We start from the raw sequence: 22269 nt of genomic DNA, 5'->3' as shown, positions 1-22269 counted from the left end.
GAGGCAGTCCTCAGTCTTTCATTCTGAATGGTTTTGGTCCTCTGGATTCTTTTGCACCATGCAACACTACTTGAGGCCAAAGCTCTCAGCTCATCTTGATATTAAAAACCCTCTTTTCAGATACAGACCATGTCTCCAGTTTATTATTGTTTAAGTCTAAGTACAGTGATAGAGGAGATTTGTCATTTTTGTTCCACTCTCAATCCTCTCAAAAAGAAGTCTGTAATTTCATAGAGTCATGTAATGTTTTGTGTTAGAACAGACCTTAAGATTGTCTAGTTTCAACTCCCCTGCCATGGGGGCAGGGATATCTTCCCCTAGACCATGCTGCTCAATGCCCCGTCCAACGTTGCTTGAACACTTCCAGGGCTTCTCTGGGCAAGTGTTCCAGTATTCCACCACCCTCATAGTAAAGAATTTCTTCCTAATATCTAAGCTAAATCTCCCTCTTTCAGTGTGTGCCCATTCCTCCTTGCCCTGTCACTCCAGTTCCTGTCAGAGAGTCCCTCTCCCACTTCCCTGTGGGCCCTTCAGATACCAGAAGGTGTCTGTGAGGTCCCCACAGCCTTCTCTTCTCCAGGCTGAACAGCCCCCTCTTTTTCAGCCTGTTTTCATAGGACACATGTTCCCGTCATCTTATGTGGAGGGTCCTCATGATCCTCCACTGGACTTGCTCCAGCAGTTCCACATCCCTTTTATTGAGGACCCCAGAGCTGGATGCAGTGCTCCAGGTGGGGTCTCAGCAGAGCAGTGGAGCTTTGGATGCAGCCCAGGATTTCCTTGCTTTCCTGGGCTGTGATCACTCACTGTGGGCTCATGGTGAGTTTTTCATCAGCCACCACCCCCAAGACCTCCCCACAGGGCTGCTCTCAATCACTTTTTTGCCCAGCCTGTGGGTGTGGCTGGGATTGCAATGACCCAGCTGTAGGATGCTGTCTCTTTGGCCTTGCTGAACTCCCTGAGGTTTGCATGGTCCCACCTCTCAAACCAGTCCAGGTCCCCGGGGATGCCATCCCTTCCCTCTTCTGTCCCACACTTTTCTAGGTATCTTTTATTTTCATATTTCTAGGAGAATTTGAATATGCATTTGGATTTTTGCTATGCTTCAGATCCCTTTAGATGACCAACAGAAAAAAAGCAAAACAGGATCTATGTGCTCAAATTCAAGATGTGTAATAAATAGCAAAGAAAAAAACAAAATAAATACAACAAACAATCAAAGATCACACTATCACTTGGAAATTATTTTTCTCCCAAAAGGAAGTTTAATTCAGAAGTTCTTTTTGATCCATCTATATTAAGACTGGACACTATTTGAGGCTGGCTACTAATACAGTTGAGAAAAGGTATCTGCGTAAGCATAGCAGAAACCAAAATCCTATTCAGTGCTACCTGGTCATGCCGTTATCACAAATAAGGCCCTACTAACGAAAAGTTCTCTACCATACTACATAATGCATAAAAATGTACTTATGTATCTTATTCAATGATACTTTAAGTACTTTTCTGAACTGGGGTTCTGAGTGAAGTTGATTTGAATTTGAAGAATTTCCTGCTATACTCTTCTGTATATTTCCTACTCTATATAAAATTCTAATTTGTTATTGATTGTTTAGCATTATCCAAAACAAACATAATTTATTCATCTCTGAATATATAAAAACTACAGGCATGCATTTATAATATTGTATTCCCATTAATAGCAAAAATATTTTCTCTTCTGTTACCTCATGTTACCTCCTGTTACCTCATTTATACAAACATTCTCTTTGGAAGGAAGTAAATGGTGAGTAGAGCAAAGGGAGCAGGATTTTGGTCTCCTGAGCTAATAGAACTCAGAATAAAAGAGAACAGGGGCCAGGAGAACAAAGATATGGAAAAAGAACCTATTGGAAAGCCTCTCAAGGAATTAATAAATACATGTCAATGGTAGAGAAACAATCTGTTTAATATACATAGTGACTATGAAAGAAGATTTTTCTTATATTCAGTTAGGTGCCAGCTACTTCATTTCCAACAAAACAACAACATTAAAATACTGGTTTTAATTGTAAATATATTTACATGTCTTATAGAGAGACTGTAGCAGAGCAGGATTTCTAGGTTCTAGTTTTATGTCCTGCTGCTCATTCACAAAATAACTTTGAGAATACCACCAGTGCACAAATTCAAAACAGAAACAAAAATTCCAAGAAGTTGTATTTCCACAAGTACATGTATGTATGTAAATGTATGGAAATGGCCACAAAAATCTACATCAGGTTTTTGTTGATAAAATTACTGAAAAGTTCTGAAACTTCATCTCTCTTTGCTACTGCTATTTCTATACAGCTGAAAATCTTGAAACCTACCTTGCACCAAAGTCTGAGTGTGATGTAAAGGTGTGGCATTTCCTGAGAGGCTTCATGAAATAAGCATCTTCTGAGCATGCCCACCATAGACCAGCCTTGTCATGAATCACAACAGCCCCAGAGACTTTCTCCCAGAAACACATCCAGAGGTTGTGGAAGCACAACAGCCAACGTTTCACCTAATATCATACTTGTAGATAAGTCACTTGTTCTTGAATAGGGAGATGCAGGTTCATTACTAGTCTCTTTCTGAGGAGATCTTTCCCACATCTCCCAAGAGTGCACCCAGAACTTACTCAAGGTGAAGCTCAAGCTGGAGGACTGTCTGTTGTGCCTGCTGAAGCCATACTTCTGTATTGGACAGGAAGCAGGATTCATCGAGAGAGGATAATTTGCAACCCTAATAGGTGTTCCTTTTGAAGAGGAAGTCCGGGGTTATTGCCGCAGGGGCTGCCTACACATTTTGCATTTGTAATTGAGCAACATGCATAAATAGTGCTTGAAGCAGGAGCCAGAATCCAGGTTGCTTCCCTTCCTCCTTCCCCCAGCAGGTAAGTTCCTCCATCCTTGAGCTATGAAATCATGTTTAACTCTCTGCTTAAAGATTACAAATCTCAAATCAAGATTACAAACCTCAAATCTTTTTCTACATTGAGTCATAGTTACAACAGGAGTGAGAGGCTTTATTTTTTTCTTCCTCTCTTCAAGGCTTGTACATGGGAGAGCCTTTTGGGAAGTGAAAATGTGATTTTTATTCCCTCAGTCTAAAGAAGGGGGGGCTGTGTGCATGCATACATGTGTGTGTATTTGTTTTATTAGGCTTTGTTTTGCTTCTTCTCTTAATGTACAGGTTACCCTGGCTGTTGTTTAAATGAAGAAAGATGTCTGGATGTTTAAGTACAGAAAGGTGTAAGAAGATCTGAAGCCATGTGGACAAGCTCCTAAAACCAGAAGAGAAATAAATCTTCAGAAACATTTTTCTCTTCAGTGTTTTGTATTGTCTGGCATACATATTCCCCTTGCTGTAAATCATATTTCTGAAACTCCTGGATCGCCATGGAGTATACTTTTATACTGAATCCCGGGTCTGTGAACTCCATTCACAAATGCAGGCAAAGTAACTTGGAGCACATTGCATGTGTTTGAAAACAGAGCCCCACATTCTGATACTGAAGTAAAATCACCTTAATTCTAAGAGACTCAGCTTGAGGTATTTGAACAATAGGAATATTGTGCCTAAAGCCCCGGTTCCCAAATGTATTTGTCTGTGGAACACAGGCAAAAGAGTACACTCAGTTTTGGTCACACTCAGATGCATTTCTGATAGCTGCATTCTTCTGACAGACTTAAGAACAGTATTACAGACCTCTTTTGCACCTTTACCTCTTTGCTTGCCTTCTCCCTGCAATACACATCAAATAAGGCTTTATTGCAAGCCCCTCTACAAATTTTAAAAAAGCTGCTATTTATTTAATTTTCTTTTTCCTTGTCTTTCTTTCTTTCCTTTTTCTTTTTTTTTTCTTCTATGAAAAAGTTTCCTTCTTTCCCTCCAAATGTGAATCAGGTGAAATTAAATTTCACTATGCCATGCTGTTCCCTAGGCAGTGACATTTTCCTACATGATGAACCACCAGAACAGAAACATCTGTATCTTATACCTTTGAGGAGCTAGGATTCCATGCTTTCTGGTGAAGCATAGCATTTGTATACAGACCAAGGCATTCACAAGGTATCAGATGTGAAATTCGTAACTCCCTGAAGATAAAACAATTGCATTTTTTGTTTGATATTTCTGTAATTCCAAGTTCTGTCTGACCCTCCATAGCAGCATGAGTTTTGCAGATAGTATATGAAAAATAACTTGCCAAGTTAACTCTTTAATATTTGTTTACTTTTTCTTTGTCCTGATAGACATAAATACATAATAGAAATTAGTGGCTGGATTTTGGTCATAATCACTTGTAATCATGTATATAATTCACATTCATTCATGTGAATACTTCTAAACAATCTGGCCAATGAAACTATCACACTGTGGAGAAAAAACAAGAGGTGCAAGCCATAGTGTTTGGCTCAGAGACTAATTTGGTTAAACCTACAGGTTTGGCTCATTTTCTGTCATTTACAACTACAGTCTTTTAATCTCCTAATTTTTAAATGGACTTGGTCCACTTCACTATGGACCAAGTTCACTATGGGACTGAATAATGCTAATATGTCAGGAAACTGAGAAGGAAGTATGGACTTTGATAACAGCTAATCAGATGTCCTAGTTACAGGATAATGAATCTACAAAGGTGCTGAAGTACAGGTTTGAATGCATAAAGGTTCCTGAACTTTCATCAGTGCCACTCAGTAATAGCATCTGAACCTTCCACTGTACCAGTGAGTTCTACAGATACTCAGAACTTCTCAAAATGAAACCACATCATGCATATTCCAGACCCGAATTTTACCCATCTGTTTTGAAAGATTTTTGAACTATTAAAAATAGAAATTTAATATTTCAAAACTTTGAGCCATTTAAAAATATTAATTAAATGGTAAATTTAATAGCATTTTAGAAATCTGCAGAAAATGCAGTATTTTTTAAAAAAATCATTATTACTCAGTGTATCATGGTTATATGCAGAAAGTTTTACATAATAATGGTTTTAATAAATTTTCCAAGATCCCTTAGAAATTTGAAATATTCTTACTCAGATAACAGTGTTCCTATAATCTTCTGCTGAGCTTCATGTCATGTACTTGTCATTTTAATTTCAAATTACCCTCATATTTTAAGAAGCATCTGGAACTACATGGCTGAGGTTGGTGGGTGGCCACCAAAGGTACTAAAATGTGCTTCCATCTCATCTCTGAATTAGAAGCATTGCTAAAAAAGGTCACAGGGCAAAACACATAGATAAGAGAGACAGGTAATCATGCAAGTCATTGGATAATGGAGACAGAGGTTGCACAGATTAGCTCTGCAGTGTCTCAAGGGCTGGGGCACTGGCCCTGCTAGGGGAGACTGAGCAATGGAGCTGCTTCTGCCTGGAGAAAGGAAGCACCTCACATCAGCCTTTTCCATCTGCAATCAGGTCATTGTGTGGACAGAGCCAGGTTTTCTGTAGCAGCACGTGTACCAGGACAAGGTGTGCATAACCAGAAACAAGAGAAGTTCACGCAAGGTTTTTTCCACATTAGTATAATCCAGAAGACGATCTCCTGACAACCCTTCCAAGTTGCATTATCCTGTGATACTATGAAAAGGCATGCTCACCTACATACAAGTCATCCAGACTACAAAATCTGAAAGGAATGTCCAGTTAAAAAGAAATCATTCCCTCAAGAAACCTTGAAGGAGCAACTGTATCACCACAGATCTAGGATGCAACTGTCAGTAGGAATATAGAATGATCCTCCTCTGATACATCTGATACATCTTCCTGTTATATGATCTTTAAGTGATCCTAACATTTCCCATAAATGCTATTTTCCCACAGAGTTTAGTGAGTTTATTCTTCAAGGAAAGTGGCACCTATCCCTAGAATGTTTACTCTGTGCTGCCTAGAATGTGTGGTAGATAAAATGCAAGAAATGCATAAAATGTCTATGTTTTTAAATGAAAACAAACAAATAAAAGAGAGAAACAGTTAAAATGCATTTTAAAACTATGCTATTGTTCAGATTTGCAATTTTCTTTTTTTTAGTAATGACAATAATTCTCAGAGACAATAACTAGTACCAGCTAGATTGGTCAAGACAGTAAGGAAAGCCAAAAAAAAACAAGCCAAAGACAAGACACTTGGAAATATAATAGATAATGCCCACTGGAGCTAGTAAATAAGTCTCTTCAGGGATGTTTTCCATAATCTTTTCCCACCTACAATGGTTTAGTCAGATCAATTCAAATCCTTGTTTCAAATGGTGACTCCACCCAAATTGCAAAAAGCCTAAAATGCGTGACATTAAAGATACACAAATAATGAGTATTTCCACATTTGGACTTCAACCTTAAAGAAACTAATTTTCACTCTTATGAGAAAGAAAAAAGGGATGGAGCCCATTGCTATAAACATGCAGAGCCGGAGTTCCAAATGTGCACAGTGCACAAACTCCAGAGTTTGTACACTTCTCAACCCAGCATGCCTGGAAGCTGTGACCATTTATTAATCTCACCAGCATTCTACATTTACAGGCTCTGATGGAGCTTCAATCTTAATTGAAAGGCACTTGCCACTGTCAGCGAGGTCGCAAGGAGCATCACATGAGCTGATGGGGCAAAATCCAGGCACAGCCCACAACAAGAGGCCCAAACAAAATCCTCATTTCCTATCTGGAGAAAAAAAGCAAAATGTGTGTAGCTACAGCCTGTGTGCAGCAAGGGTAGTCCAACATAGAGTTGAGAATACGTAGTGTGCTTCACAGATACACTTCAAGTTAGCAGAGAGCTCTTCACCTCAAACGGCAAAAAAATACATGGTGAGGCTTCAGAACATTTGAGAGTTAACCTTACTGCTTCCACTCACCAGCACCAAGTTTTCCTTAGTAATGAACTAGTCAGGATCTAGATAACTCTTTTCTGAAAAAAAAAACCAAAAACAGTGAGTGATATTCCCTTTATTAGATTTGTTTTTCTTTCTCTGGTGTTGGTTTTTTTTGTTTGTATGTATGTTTGCTTATTTTGGTGGGGGTGTTTGCTTTTATTCTTTTTCAAACAAGACATAGCAAATATAAAATTGAGAGAAATGTAAAAGTAACAGGAAAGTGTCATGGCAAGGTAAATAATAATTTAAAAACCGGAGAATGGCAGAGTAAATCTACAAGGAAAAAGACCACAAGAACAAAAAGAAATAAAACTGTGCTAAAAGTTGAATGTGAAGAACTACACACCAGAAGGTCAGTTGCATCAGACCCTCAGATGCCTGAGCAACGCTATGAACGCTGAAGTGCCATCTACTGGTATAGCTTGTGCTAACCACATTGCTTGGAGTCCACCATGGGATTCCACATGGAATGGGAGATCCATGATTTTCTCTGCTACTGACTTTTTGGTGACCGTGGGTAATGGACTTTGTGTTATAATCTCTCCACTGGTAAAAGGCAGATACTGATATTTCAGTTAACCTGTGTACTTTCACAACCAGTGCAAAGGTCTTTGAAATGTAATGGTAGAATGTTCTGGAAGGCATGTAGAAATTTTGCATGTCCATATCCAAACTCGGCACTTCTGCACAAGATGCTAAAAAATTAAATGTGTGGCTCATAAGAAATGGAGAACAGAAGTCAGATGAGGACAAAGAAAAGAGAAGAAGGTAAAGACCAGTAGGAGTTAAGGAGGAGAATCAATAGAATACACTGTAAGTGATTAATTGCTAAGGACAAAACAATTTACACTGCAATTTTACCAGATGTGTATGTGTTGCTCCAACTGTGGCAACAGTAGACTCTCCAGATCTTGTTTCTGACACACAATAACTGTGAACCCTATTATGTGCAAATAATAAATCTAAGCAGCACCTCCAACATATGAATGAGCAAGGAAAAGGAGGTCATATTTTCAGAAGTGTTAGCACATATTTGTCAACACTAAACTTAGCTAAATAGCACAAAGGAAGAGTACAATGGTAACACAGGCACAAAGCAGTATGTGAGCTCACAAGTAGATACATGGTTTTGAAACCCCATGTTTAATAGGTAAGGCCCCTAGGGATGGCAGAGAGGCAGGGGCTTGGGCAGACTGGATGGGCTTGTTTTGCTGATGTATTTACTGGCTGGTATGTTAATTTTTTCAATGTGTTATAGAGCAGTTCCCAAGTTAGGGTCATGACCCCACTTGGGGCCCACAAGCCTGGAAGTGAAAATGAAAGTGGGGTTGTGACCCTGGAAGTAGGGCTGCTAAGGGAAAACTTTGGGAAGCACTGATCTTGGGCTACTAGGTGAGACCCCTACGTGGACGGTATGTTTAATCACTGCTAAGGGACAAAGTTTTTACCAGTGCCTATATTTCTCAGAGTTAAGTCTCATTTCTGACAGATTTATTGCCAGATTCAAGTAAATGTTTCAGGTACAGGAAGACAGAGTTGAGAATTAAATTCAGAATTTTGAGTATTGTATCTTGAAATTATAAGGTACATAATTGAGTGAAGACACATCCACCAATTTTTTTAAAATATCCATTAGTAGCTACAATATACAGATGAGAGTGCTTCCCTCACTCAATCCTTGGCCAGAAGAAATCACTCCCACTTTTGTCATTTTTTCAGAAGTATGACCACAGCACCAGGTCATCATTGTGGCATGGAGGAAATTCTTTGGGTTTTGCTGAACTCTGCTTTGTTACTGTGGAAAATGGGGGTTGTCCCTCACCACTTATATAATCTTTGGGCAAGGAACAAGTATGATGGCTAAGAAAAGAGTTATTATGTTGAGAAAAATATTCAATAGAAAGGGATAACCACTCTGAAGTCTGACATTCATTAGAAAAAGTGGCACAGATACCTTCTTCAAGAACAGATCATAAGATTGAATCCAGCCCAAACTGGTGAAAGCTTGAAGGTCTAGTTGCCAGACACATTAATTTTGTTGCCACTTCACGCACTGCAGAATATCCTTGTTGGTCTTCAGCTGCTGTACCCAAATGACAGTTTTTCCACAGCTCCAGTGTAATTTCTGACACCCCATAAGGGAGCTTTGATACACCAATGAGTTTTAAATAGAAAAAGATCCCAATGTGTGGGCAAGTGAATTGAGCCCTTAGGCTCTTAAGTCATATAAGTACTTTTGAAGAGTCATGGAAAGTAGACATAAAGAGTTGTACCTCCTTATTTCTCATGCTCTATGCACATTTATTTCAATCTAAAATTATGCCAAGACTGCAGCTTTCACTGTGGACCTGGATAATATTTCTGACTTTCACCTAAAGAAATATTTTGTTGTCATTAACAAAACCATTGTGATATACAGCATGCCATTTCAATAAGTAAAGAGGCATTAAGAGCTGATTTTTGGCAGCAACATGTCTTTGATTCTCATTTATTAGTAACTTGCATTGATTTATACCAGGTTTAATTATTGATACATATATTTCATCCATATTTTTTATGTCACAAGCAGGGAAAAGAGCATGGCTGTGAGTAATCCATAGAATGGTTTATGAAGCACAAATTCCTCAGAGAGTGTCAGATATCCACCTGGTGTCCCTGAGTGCTGGATTTCACATTTAAATCTCTGAATTAACAGATGTGTACAGTCACACACAGGCAGTAAGCCCCTTCTTGATACTGCATCTGAGGAGGCTCATGGACACTGTTTATTTTAACAAAATGGTGGTGTATCTTGTGCTTGTGAAACTTACTCCAAATCTACACATCTTGGAATGTTAATAACCAGTATTGGCACGGAGCTCAACTCCCAAGCTTAAGTTCACAAAGCACATCTTAAGAAGTATACTTATTAAAATCAATTTCCAAAGAGAAAACAGCTACAGTTTTGAGTAGAAGTCTCCAAATCCAAAAAATATGCTCTCCTAATGTATGCAACTCCATTTAAAATTATGTTTTTTTAATTTTTGCCTGAACATTTTGGCAACTGTGATCCAAACATTTGGAATTAACTGAGAAAAATAAAATTTATAGAAGCCATTATAATAAAAACTAAAAATGGTAGGTTTCAAAAAGAAGGAACTTCATTTGAAGCTTACCATATTTTAAAAACTGCACATCTCAGATCCTTCCATTTCCTCTGTTAGAAGTGGGGATTGTATAATAATTTTCAAGCTTTTTCTCCACACTACAAATACTAGAAGTATAGGCTTCTATGAAGCAATCATGTTATGCAAGAACTTGGGGATTTTAAGAAACAAAACAAAAACAAACATTGAAAAACATGATAAAGTTGTTAAGAGTCATCAAGGCTGCTGCCAAGCAGAGAGGACTTTATTTATTCATAACTGTTCTGTCCAATGAAACTCAAGTCTTATCTGCATTTAAGAACACCTCTTTTAATTAGTCCCACATAGGGCAAATCATTCTTCTCATCTAAAAATCGTAATTCTAGCTTAAACATGTTTTAAAAGTATATCCTCTTTTTGGCAGTGAAGCAAGACTCGTATCTTCAGCAAGAATGCCAGTGTACCTACATCTTTGGAAGGGTAGTGTGAAGGACAGTTATCATGACAAAAAAAAAATTGCATTGCTAGCAAATATAATAATGTCAGTAAAACATATCAAGTATAGACCAGACCAGAATACACCATTTTCTGAAGTATGACAGAAACCAAATTGTTACTTAGAATTTGATTTTTAGCAGGGGACAATAGCCATAGCTGCTTATAAAGTTTTAAAAGCTGTTTTTCACTGCAGTAGCAAATCATATAAGAGCATATCAAACTATCTTTTATTATAGTCTTGTAAAATATTCAACAGCATGTTTCAAGCCCAGAACCTATGTTCTCACTCTTTGTTCTGATGATGTTAATAACAAAAAAAAAAAATACCAAAACAACTCAAACAACATAATATTTTGACATATGTCAAAAGATCCCCAGAAGAGTTGAATATGTCTGTCACTGTGAAATCATGTTTTCTAATGAAAAGCAAAATATTTAAAGTCAGTTTTTCAACAAATCATTGAAAAATGCTCGCAGAAACTATCTGGATATTGAAAATGAATGTCATTATTTCTACATACAATTGCTTGCTATGCTGTCTTGTCTCAGGCAGATTGTGCAGATCCTCAGAGGTTCCATGGGTTTCACAAAACCTGCAAATCACAGATGAGATCTTTGTTTAAAGCCTCCAGTGGGGGAACAAGGGGCTCTGCAAAGTAGAGGGTGTGTAACAATCGTTGCTCATGAGGAAGGTCTGACAAATGTACCATTACATTTATTTTTTTCCTCTCCCCAGGTTGTGAAGCAGCACTTCTGCTACTAAGTAAAACTAGGTTAAGGAAGGAGGTGATTTTTGCCCTTCTAACACTTATGTGAAGGCACATATCCCTAAGCCACTGAGTTCAGTACAGAGAGCTGGACTGGGGCTGAAGAGCCAGAAAGGAACCCTGGATAGTATCCTAAGGCAGGCAGGGTTACAAAAAAATCTGGTAATACTGTATTGATAAGCTCAGCAGGATCACAGCATGGGTGCACAAGTGTAATGTGAATTTGTTATCAAGGTTCCTGGCATACTTTTGGTCAGGCCAACTACCTCTCTTCTAAAATTCAAAATTGTATTTCCAGGATCTGCACAGCCCAAGAATCATACCCAATAAGAATACAGTGAATTCCTGACAGAATATAGTCAGGAGGAAAAGCCATATAGATACAGGCTTTGGCTTCAAAGAGTCAATTTTATTCATTCACACAGACACAACCTTCAGGTCAGGTTTACACACTGTCTGTGTGAAACACCTTATTTATATGGTTCTAGAAATTACTTGTATAACTCGAAACTGATGGAATGACATAAGACAAAGCCACAAATGAGCTGTGCATGATATTCATCTTAATTTTCCAGCAAAGGCAAGCGTGTATCAACCTGACTGTGTTCCTTACTCGTTTAAATGTACCACAGAATTTTTTCTTGGAGAATCAGGAAAGAGACAGCATTCAAGTGAATATACTAAATTAATATCTTAATATGCAAACAGTATACCAGCAAAACACTAATAAACAGAAAATGTACTTGTTATTAAAATACTCGGGAAAAATTGATTGATTTCAGTAACTTCACTGAACTTCACAATCTGTGTTTCTGAATAGGAGAAATGCCAGATTTGGAATAAGTAGTTGCCTTATGGAATCTTGGCATTTTCTCCTGCTCAGAAATGCAAACTCTGAAGTTCAACTGAGCTATGCAAATCATCTTGTCTTATGCTCCTCTTATTAGGCAATTCTGTCTTGATATTCTAAGTAATGAACTACATAATACAGTCTCAATGGTACGAGGAATCAACATGTTACTTCAAGAGCAAAGACACTTTCAGTAAAAAATTGCTTAGAATAATTCCTTTCATCCTTAAATTAAAGAGCTGCTGTCTGCACAAACATAGCTAGGCAGACTGCAGCAAGGAATGAGGAATGAAGTGCTATTGGACACACCTCATGGGTTCTTGATATTACTAAGAATATTCCAGGTGCATAGCTCAGTCTGAGATGCTATCTACACTATGGGATGTGGGCAGACAATTCACATTTCCTTTCTTGTATGTCACTGATCTGTCTGCATGAGAACAGGTAATCTAGCCTTCTGAACAAAAATTAATCATGAAGCTCTGTTTTAGAAAAGATCACAGAAATTTTTGCATGGTTAAAGCAAATATCAAAATAGAAAAAGAAAACAAAACAAAGTAAAAAAAAAAAGGGGGAAGAATGCATGACAAAGCATATTAAAATAGCCGGATGGACTACTAATCCTAGGAAGCAAATAAAAGGAGCTAAATCACAGGCACTTAGGCGGTTTTTTTTGGGTTTTTTTGTTTGTTTGTTTGTTTGTTTGGGATTTTTTGTTTTTTTGGTTTTTTGGGGTTTTTTTTGTTAAATTCCAGAAAAGTGGCTTTCCAGCATGGAATTGATTAAAAGCTACCTGCTTGGAGCATTCTTGTAAATAAAATGCACTCTAGTTTTCCAGAAGTAACTAAGCAGAGTCAAGGTTATTGCCTTCCTACTTCAGAGCTACTTATCATACTTCAGAGCAGTATGATAATTGCATTGTCTTCATTAGGATTCTGCAGGCTTAGTTAGCAGGAACTAGTTGATTCACTGAGGTAAAAATAATCCAAACAAAATAGAAATTAGAAGTTACAGCTTATGAGCCTTCAATTCAATGTGGAGCTGGAGAAATCTGCACTTGATTTGAGCATCCAGGTCAGCCCAGGAGCTCCGTGCAGTATTAGTCCTCCACTTGTGAGAGCTGTAGCCCCTTCGTGTGTGCAGAGCCTGGTGTTCTTTTGAAAATCAATTCAATTTCAAACTCTCTAATTAGTCTATTGGAAGAACATTCTGTCTTGGGTAGAATGGTTTGAGAGTCTCAGACACCAGCACCTTGATGACTTTAATTTAAGATTTCTGCGGCAAAGGAAGTGGGCAATCAGCCTTGACAAAGGCGAAATCCCAGCTTTGGAAATATAAAAGTAACCAGTTAGAAAGGCATAAGAAAACTACAAAATAGTGACTTGTGAAATAGTTGCATTTCTGAGGCCAGTTTTAGGAGGGTAGTTTGCTAACATTCATTAATTAATCCAGCAGACCTAATTGAACCTAAACACATCTGTCAAGAAATTATCTTGTTATCACCTTAAAATTAAGTTTTGACCTAACTTACATTGTCCATGCATGGTGGAAGAGAAGACTGTTCCTGTTTTCCTGTAGACATGAGGATTTGTGGGCCAATTGCCCTTTGTTTACATCATCTCTATTTCCACCAAGATACCTAGACTGCTTGTATACTTTTAAAAGATACTGCAAAGAAGTGCTTTACTATGGAAATCACATACATCCCTAGAAATTATGACCTTTAAATAAAAAGAAAAAGCCACACATATTTTTAAAAATATATATAAAATTTACGACTAAATAGATGGAAGTTCTGAAGGCTTACTATCCTGCTAGACAACAGAAACCCTTCTTTGTTGTAGTTTGCACCCAAAATCTGTAATTCTGCAGGGTTTTAGCTGCTGTAAAGTTTGCAAGAGGTCTTCAAGGCCTTCCTAGACAGGTTATATGGCAATTGTGTTCTCATTCTGGAAACCTATCACCAGGAACTGCTGAAAGGTACATCAAGTACCTAGGATGCTACAAAGAAATACAATTTTCCTCCAAATATTTACATGGGATTATATGGAAATAAAAAGGACCTTTTGTGATTCTTTTCTACTCACTCCTCCCCACCTAACTTTTGCTAAAAATAGGAAGATGATCTATGCCAAAAAGAAGCGTGACTTGGTGACTTGTCTAAAAGGGAACAAGTAATACAAACCCAAGAAATTGGATTAGGTTAGAATCAACTTCCAATAAAAACATTCCCTAGAAAGTCTGAGTTTGGAGCTTATTTTTACATCAAAGTATTTAAACTTTTGCTGATACTTACTGTTTCAGACATCCCAATATTGTATTTTTCCACTAATAAGCAAATTTTAGTTTCTGACTTACAGCTTTCAGGTGGTTGACACAGCAAAGACAAGAAGTGAATATCATTCTGGGAAATCTCTACCTTGCAATTCCTGGTCTTTAAGACCCGGGAGAAAAATCTTCAGGTTCCATGAGGTTTGTCTGTAGATAAATTATTTGTAACGACAACCTCTGATCAGATATTGCACACATTTAAAAATAAACAATGTATTTTCACACAAAGGAAATGAAACAGAGATAATCCACTTGGGCATCAGCAAAAATTATGCCATGACACCGTAAGGGAAATTCTTAGTTATGGTAGAAGAAGGTGGGGATTACAGGAAAGATGATAAGGCAGGTAAAACAAAAAACAAAATGCGGGGAAAATGAGATTATCACAAGTGGTCACAAGAAATAAAGTATCCCACCTGAGTGCTTCTTAATCATCTTGTTTAATGTATTTGTCAACTTTACCTTGAAACAAAATCCAAGCATACAGACGTTGACAGCAAACTTTACGACACATGCTAGTAGTACAGATAAAGACAGATAAAACCCAGAAAGAATTATATGAGTGCGATTAATTGGCTAGTGAAAACAGACAAAAGAATGAAACTGCAGGTGAGGAACAACTAAACTAAAAGTGATACAAGACAATAATGTGATATGAACAAACGTCAAGTGAAACACAATCCCAGGACAGAACATAAAGAGCAATGAAGTTCTTGAACAGACTTCCCTAAGGAGCAATGTGGCAAAATTAGTCCAGATCATCTTAAGATAGAACTTTATCAAAAAAGGTTATGTGGTATAGTTGTCTAAAATAAGAAGAGATTGGATGTGCTGAAAGATTCTTTTTAATCCTATATATTCTTGGATAAAAAGACCAAAACACTTTGCCACTGTTTCTAGAAATGTGATTTACAAGAACAAAAACCTGCATTCAACAACTTTCCATTAAAATTTATTTTCTTATTCCAGTTTTTCATGTTGAGAAGCTATCACTGCAAAACTTTTAAAGCATTCCAGGAAAGAATCTGAACACAGAAATCAAAGTAGTGACAGAAAGTTTTTAACCTGATGAGACAACCACCAAAACAGCAAATACGTGAAACAAAACACAGGCTTTGCCTTTGTAGGGAGACCTTAAAGACTGAAAGGTGTGATGATGAAGAAGGTCATAAAGATAATTAACCAAATTCAAAATAATTTATATAAACATTCCTGAAATTCCTCCCCTAACACCACCATTTTGTAGCAAATCAGTAACAATTAAAGTTTAGTACCAATATAGAAAGTTCTAGGGATTTACAAGATATATCATTTTCCTGCTGGTAAATCGAACATTGCTCATTATAAAACTACAGAAATTCTGAATGTGATGTATGGACTTCATAACTTGGAACTTTTTCAAGAAATAGCCCCAAAAGTTGAAATTCAGAAACTTGTAAAAACATGTTTCAACACTGTTGTCTGCATTCTTAAAGACAGAAAACTAAGAAAAGGGAAAATTCCTTCTCTATTTTCACTGTACTTTAGGTATCTAGATGTTTTCTGAAGTGCAAATTGCAACTTTGTCTATAAAGAGGTATTTCAAGACTGCAAAAGCTTTTGTTTTTCCAAGACGTAAAATATGTCAAGTTTTATTTAAACCTTCTTCTGAAGGTTATTTCCTTGTTTTTTAAAGGGTTTTTTTAGGTCATTAGAATTAGAGGCCTCAATTCAGCAAATTATATTAGCACATTCCAGGTTTCTTTAGGACCATGAATATCTCAATTGAATGCATGAAGGACTCTATATAAAATCATTGTCAAAAATATTCCTGGGTTTTAAACATATATGAGACAATATTATGAAGTATTTTATATTAATATATGTTAAAAATGCATTTGGTTTTGAATATGGTAATATAAAAAAGGTAATATAAATTAGGGATACATTGAATAACCAAATATGAAGCTAAAGGACTTCCTCAAAATTGTTTGATCCTATCAGATAGTACTTAAGCAGTTGTTACATATATTAACTAAAATAATCTTTGTGAACAGACACTATTTTTTTTTTCCATTTCTAAGATTCATCTGAATGAGTGATATGAGACATAACATGAAATTTAAGCTTCCAGAAAACATTGCTAATGTCTTAATTTTTTTTCTGGGAGACTTTGTTCTCATTCAGAATGTCAGTGATCCTCTTTAGACCACAGAGATTCAATGGAAAACTTTTATTATTATGTCCATTTTGTTCATAAATGTACTCTTTTATTTCATCTTGTGCTCTCTTTTCAGAACAACTACCCTCCTCTTCAAAAAGGAAAACCCTAATATCATTTTCCTCCAGTGAATTCCAGTAAAAGGAGGCAAGCAATAATAGTATGGATTAACAGGCATTAAAATTAAACCATATGGAAACATGGGCAGAGGATTTGTGCAAGAAATGTACTGTTTAAAAATTAATCCTTATGTCTTAAAAGGGATTGTTAGGAATATTGAAAAAGTTATGAAAACTCCTAATTCAATGCTACTACAAAGCCAGTGTTCTGAAAAAGTAAAAGAATGTTTATGTTTCCAGACTGGCTCCTCTTAGAACAACAGCCTGGGAAATGAAATTTGTGACCTAAATCTAGACTAACAAAAGACCCTGAAGAACATTTATTGTATCTGTCATTTTAGTCCTAATTTTTGTGATCATTGACATGTACATGTGAACAGGTAGTGTATTACACTCTTGTAATACTACTAACCTTTACCTTTTTATGAGGAAAACAGAAAATGAGGAAGAGTCTCCACTGTGTGACATGGCAAGAAATATGAGAGCTACATTACTATTTAGCCTGTAGTTTATCAGATGGGGAGAAAATGTAACTTAAATTATAATATAATATAATATATTATAATATTATATATTATAATATATATTATATAATATATATTATATAATATATATTTTTCTGTCTTTCACTGCATTTCATTGATATAAAATGGAAAATACATGAGAAAAGTAATCTGAAAGAAGGGGATTTTTAACGATACTTTCCAAACTGACATGAAAATACACAGACACAACAGGGATTACAAGTCTTTTTGATGAAGTGTCTCTCATTTAAACGTGTTTCTGCTTTCCTCATGGAATGGGATAATCTCTCCAAAATGAATTTAAAAAAAAAATATTACTCAAAGAAAGGTAATTGCTACTGTAAGACTAAGAGGCCAGAAAATATAAGGGAAGAAATGTAAGGAAAGTTATAATGAAAAAATAGATACAATTAGAAGTAGTAAGAGGCAATTTCACAAGCCAATTAATCTACCAAATGCTTAGCTCTTTCATCAGAGAGCAGGAAGAAAAAAAGTAATGATCATACCATTTGTATGAAAGAGCCTTGCTTTCACAACAAATGGATAAGTTAGAACTCTCCAATTAAATCTTGACAAGGTAATATCTGAGTCAAAAGGACAAGTATGATTGACTTTGATATCTGTATTAGTTAAAACAAAACTCAACAGGAACACTGAACTGAGTGGGAAAGACCTATTTGTGTATAATAATTTCTGTTTCAGATGAAATATGAATTTATTTTGTGGGTTTTCCTTGTGTTGCAATAAAACTGCTTTTGGTGAAAACTAAATCTGATACAAAACTAAACCAGCAACAATTTACTCAAAAAAAGGGAAAAGTGACCCCAAATTAAAAAAGGACTAAACTATTTTCTATTATGATTATACGCCTGGAGGATTGTTTTAATTTTTTTACTGCAAAGTTGTAGTTAATTTTTATTTGACAGGGAATTCATTTCACTTTTGCTTTGATTGGGGGTTATTTTAAGGAAGGCATACTGTTCCTTCAGTGTATTGAGTAAAATCACATATTCTTCAACATATTCACTTATAAATTGCTCACATTTGTCTTTTCTGGGCATTTTCTAAGTATTCTATTTAGTATATATTCTGCTAATATGTATTTCAGCAACTTATTTATATGGAAACAGAATCATTAATCCTTAAAAAAGCCAAGAGCTGCTTTACAGTAATCATATTGTTTTTCTGACATCACAATCCTTTTTTGCAGAAACTGTGTCACCAAAACATTCCTGGTGCAAATAACACAGTGATGGTCACCATCAAAATTTTAAGTATTATATAGCATGCTTCATTACAGTAGAAGATCTTTATGTCTTTCATCCAAATACAGAAAGTGCAGAAATACAGGTGCAGTCTCTTCCAGTATGCAAGTGCACAAGGCAGACAAATACAAAACTTGTACTTTCTTTTTCAAAATACTCACAGCCAAAGCAAGTATAATCCAAATAGGGTTTTGCCTTCTTTTTCGCAATCTCTTGATTTCAGATTCCAGGTGCTATTGGGATATCCATCTTTCATTTCCATACAGACAGTTATAGACAGCTACAGATATTGAACTTTTTGGCAGTTCTTGTGTATCTTAAGACTGAAGCTCTAAACTTAAGACAAAACATAAATTTTATATATTACAACAAAGATCCAAAATAATGTACATGATTCCATAGGATAACTGGATTATAAAAAGTGAGTAAATCAAAAAGGCCCAAGTGTTTGGAGGCAAACTATGTTTTTATTTCTATTTAGCAAACTCATTACATTTCAGGGCCTCTTCTCATTTCTGAACAGACTGATTTGCAATGCTAGGTATGTGACAAATTAATCAATCCTCACACAAGGTATATCGTAGCCAGACTTTTGACCTAGAGATTTCCACAACAGGGGAATCTCAAAACTGCACAGCACTGAATGCACACTGCCCTTTCCCAGATCTTGTTAGACGGGGAGCTGGCTGTGGTATGGTGATGGCATGAAGGCCTGAACACCAGCATCCTCAGAGTAACACAAGAACTCCTGTGAGCAGCACAAAGAGAGCTGGAAGTAACACTTTCTTCCATCTGGCCAACAAGACACGTGCACAGTTGCAAATCACACACAGATTGCCACAGCCAGGAGAAAATGCAAAAGCACTTCTTTAAATGTCTTGCAAATATTATACCACAGAAGTTTGATTCCCAGTCTTGTCTGTGGTTCTGAACTGCAGAAGTCTGGGATCCAATCCTTGCTTCAGTTCATATGGTGTGGGAACAAGCAGTTAGCCTTGAAAGTCTCGTTTACAGAAAGTGAGGTGGAGCTTATTCAAGACTTAGGACAATTTTTTAAAATAGCCCACAAAACACCTACCCAGCTTGAGAGTTTTACTGCCAGAGAACACAATCAAGTTCCTTCAATCTCCATCTTTAAGATAACTTCTGTGAGTAGGAAAAACTTTATTGATAATGGATATTACTTAAGATGGAAACTTCAGTGTGGAAGACTAAATGTCATCCTTGCCTCCAGTGTCATCAGAAACATCTTGCAGTGGGAACTACACTGAGGTCTACTTTCACGCTAACATGAAAGGACTTCAGTCCTATTAGCAGTGGACTGCTAATATATTTCTGCTCTGTATTTCAGTTTTCATAAGGCTAAAGGAAATTATTTTCAAATGTATTTTACTGGACAGTACAACTGATCCATTAAGATATATTTATACATGATATTTATTATATTTAGACATATTTTCAATAATTTCCCCTAATCTCTCAGAAACATTTCAAAAGCCTCTTTCTTCAAAGCAGCTGGAGTTATTCAGTATCTACCTGTAGTTGATGCCGTTAAATATATAGGCAAGTTGAAGTGGGAGACTATTTGCAGTGATCAAATTTCTCACTGAGCAGTGGTAATCTTAATACCACTCTTGTGAAAAACTGAGCATAAAATGAATTTATGCATCCAAATTAAGACAAGATCTGTGAGACAAGAGGTTGAAATTGCACAGAGTAAAGGAAAGGAAAACAGTCACAAATTAGATAAAAAATGTTGGTTTCAATACAATTATATACCTTATATATAAATAAATAATTAACAAACTAATCTTTCTCATAACTTATTTTACTAAATTTTCAAATGTTTCAAAGTTTACTTATGATTCCTGTTTTCATAAGGAACTAAAATACTTTACACATAAATATAAATCTTATAGATATAGGTGATATACGGAATATAGTATATAAATATATACAAAACTAGATATAATACAGCTCTATAGTATATATTAATAGAATATATACCGCATAGACATAAATAAATCACTACTTTTTACCAATACATCAATAATTATTTCCTAATTTTGCATGAAAGAGAAATAGAGTTCAGAAAAACGGTAATTCTGCTGCACTACATATTATTATATAATATAGTGTTTCCAGCAACATTACAGAATGGTGATTTTAAATTCTTTTATTCCACATTAACCAGTTTTCGTCAGATTTTTTTATAATAAATACGATGTAGTATTTCAGAAAGCCTTTAAAATCTCATCATCTGAACTCAGGGTCCAAAAACTACGCAAAATGTTAGGTAACAAATTCTGTAAGAGCTGGCAACAGAGAAGTTTTATTTTTGCAGAATGAACTGTAAGAGCAAGGGAAGTCATACTGTGTCAAGATTGGAGGAAATAATTTCCTGAAGACTTAGTTTTCCAGGAACCTCACAAAAAGCTAAGAAGGAAAATAATTTTTAGTGAAGGAGTGTCTGATCTGTGCACCTAAAAGGACTCCCTAGAATCTCTAACAACTGTTTTATTACTCTAAGGCTCTTCCACTAACAAATACTCCAGCATACCTAAGATCTTTCAAAAATCATATATGAGAAGGCAGATGGCTATAAACATTCATAGATTGAAATCTATTTTACCTCCAGTTTAAAAAAAAAAAGAAAGAGAAGAAGAGAGAAAGAGGAAGAGGGAGGGAGGGAGGGAGGGAGGGAGGGAGGGAGGGAGGGAGGGAGGGAGGGAGGGAGGGAGGGAGGGAGGGAGGGAGGGAGGGAGGGAGGGAGGGAGGGAGGGAGGGAGGGAGGGAGGGAGGGAGGGAGGGAGGGAGGGAGGGAGGGAGGGAGGGAGGGAGGAAGGAAGTGGCGGAAGGAAGGAAGTGGCGGAAGGAAGTGTCGGGAGGAAGTGTCGGAAGTGTCGGAAGGAAGGAAGTGTCGGAATGAAGTGTCGGAAAGAAGGAAGGAAGTGTCGGAAGGAAGTGTCGGAAGGAAGGAAGTGTCAGAAGGAAGGAAGTGGCGGAAGGAAGTGGCGGAAGGAAGTGGCGGAAGGAAGGAAGTGGCGGAAGGAAGGAAGTGGCGGAAGGAAGGAAGGAAGTGGCGGAAGTGGCGGAAGTGGCGGAAGTGGCGGAAGTGGCGGAAGTGGCGGAAGTGGCGGAAGTGGCGGAAGTGGCGGAAGGAAGGAAGGAAGGAAGGAAGGAAGGAAGGAAGGAAGGAAGGAAGGAAGGAAGGAAGGAAGGAAGGAAGGAAGGAAGGAAGGAAGGAAGGAAGGAAGGAAGGAAGGAAGGAAGGAAGGAAGGAAGGAAGGAAGGAAGGAAGTGGCGGAAGGAAGTGGCGGAAGGAAGGAAGGAAGGAAGGAAGGAAGGAAGTGGCGGAAGGAAGGAAGGAAGGAAGGAAGGAAGGAAGGAAGGAAGTGGCGGAAGGAAGGAAGGAAGGAAGGAAGTGGCGGAAGGAAGGAAGGAAGGAAGTGGAGGAAGGAAGGAAGGAAGGAAGGAAGGAAGGAAGGAAGGAAGGAAGGAAGGAAGGAAGGAAGGAAGGAAGGAAGGAAGGAAGGAAGGAAGGAAGGAAGGAAGGAAGGAAGGAAGGAAGGAAGGAAGGAAGGAAGGAAGGAAGGAAGGAAGGAAGGAAGGAAGGAAGGAAGGAAGGAAGGAAGGAAGGAAGGAAGGAAGGAAGGAAGGAAGGAAGGAAGGAAGGAAGGAAGGAAGGAAGGAAGGAAGGAAGGAAG

The 22269-nt window shown here is 37.1% G+C and overlaps 1 long non-coding RNA gene across 1 annotated transcript in view; it reads right to left on the bottom strand.

The window, feature by feature from the left end:
• Positions 1 to 9163: 9163 nt before the first annotated feature.
• The window catches only part of LOC111941518 (uncharacterized), a 20635-nt gene continuing 7529 nt past the window's right edge, over positions 9164 to 22269 (bottom strand). The window contains exons 4-5 of the long non-coding RNA XR_002870084.2: positions 18724 to 18898; positions 9164 to 11099 (exon numbers count right to left, since the gene is read on the bottom strand). This is a non-coding gene — a long non-coding RNA (uncharacterized LOC111941518). The remainder of the gene's footprint in view (positions 11100 to 18723; positions 18899 to 22269) is intronic.

This window comes from Cyanistes caeruleus, chromosome Z (genome assembly GCF_971803275.1).
Source record: "Cyanistes caeruleus chromosome Z, bCyaCae1.hap1.1, whole genome shotgun sequence".
Classification (NCBI taxonomy): domain Eukaryota; kingdom Metazoa; phylum Chordata; class Aves; order Passeriformes; family Paridae; genus Cyanistes; species Cyanistes caeruleus.
The sequence above is the reverse complement of the archived record's forward strand: the minus strand, read 5'-3'. Positions and strand labels throughout refer to the sequence as shown.